Genomic DNA, 1,177 nt, shown 5'->3' with positions numbered 1-1,177 from the left:
AAGGTTCCTCGGACAGGCGATCATTCAAGAGTATCGGATTGCTCCGGAATGGATGCGAGAGAGGTCTGTCTTCCGGTGACAGTATCTTTCAGCTCAGTGCTCCAAATGCCCTGATTCAACCTGTCCTGGGTTCTTGACTCAATTATCTCCAACTATTCTGAAGACCCTGTAAGCTGAATCGGCCGGCAAGAGCTTCCGGTGACGCGATTTCGGAAATATATCTGCACTTGGGATTTTTGGCCGAGAGACTTGACCGCGGTACGTGTTTTTGGCCGAGAAAGCTACCCGCGGGAAGGATTTTGGCCGAGAATCTTCGGCCATCAGTACATCATTTTGCCTAGAAACCCAAAATTGCTCCTTTTCACCATTTTTGATCATTTCAACTCCATTTCTTCATCTGAATCACATCCTCCACTCCAAATAAGCCCCAAAAGCACCTGTTTAACACTCCAACCCATGCAAAACTCTCTTGGACCTAATGCAATCTCCTAAGTCCTAAAACAATGCCTAAAGACCTAAAATGTATGCAAATGAGACATAATTTGGACTAGAATATGTACATTAAATGATGCAATTTATGAATATATCAGTCATCAACAGGTCCTTATCTCTCTTGCGGTTTTGCATAATATCTTGCATCCTCCAGATTCATCAAATAACCCGAAATTCTTTAACTCCACCACTTAAACAGCCTTTAAATACCAAACGCCGTCTGGATGATGTCTTTGATGAGAACTCACTTTTGCACTTAATGAATGTAGAGAGCTAGTTGACTGGAATCAAGATTTAGATTGTTTAAGTTTTGCATGATGGAAAAAGTTGACTAGTATCTTTTGTGCCTTGGTGAGAATATTCTAGACTAAGTTGTGGATTGATGTATGATCTATGGTCCCAGTTTAGGAGTTCATGTCTCTGGGGAATTGCTAACACCGTATTTTGACCACTTTTATGGATTGTTTTGAAATACCTTTCTATGTTTTAATTGCTTTCAATTATTTTCATAATGTTTTTCTAGTATTTTTAGTTTCAAGACTCTTTTCAGCAAACTTAACTAAAAGCTTAACAAAATGGATAGAAGACAAGATTTCAGCTCAGAGTCAAACCCTCAGAAGTTCACCCCCAAATGAAGACCTTCTCATAATGTATTTTGACCACTTTTATGGATTGTTTTGAAATA

This window comes from Eutrema salsugineum, unplaced genomic scaffold, assembly GCF_000478725.1.
Source record: "Eutrema salsugineum unplaced genomic scaffold, Eutsalg1_0 scaffold_6, whole genome shotgun sequence".
NCBI classification, from domain to species: domain Eukaryota; kingdom Viridiplantae; phylum Streptophyta; class Magnoliopsida; order Brassicales; family Brassicaceae; genus Eutrema; species Eutrema salsugineum.
This window is presented reverse-complemented; position numbering follows the sequence as displayed.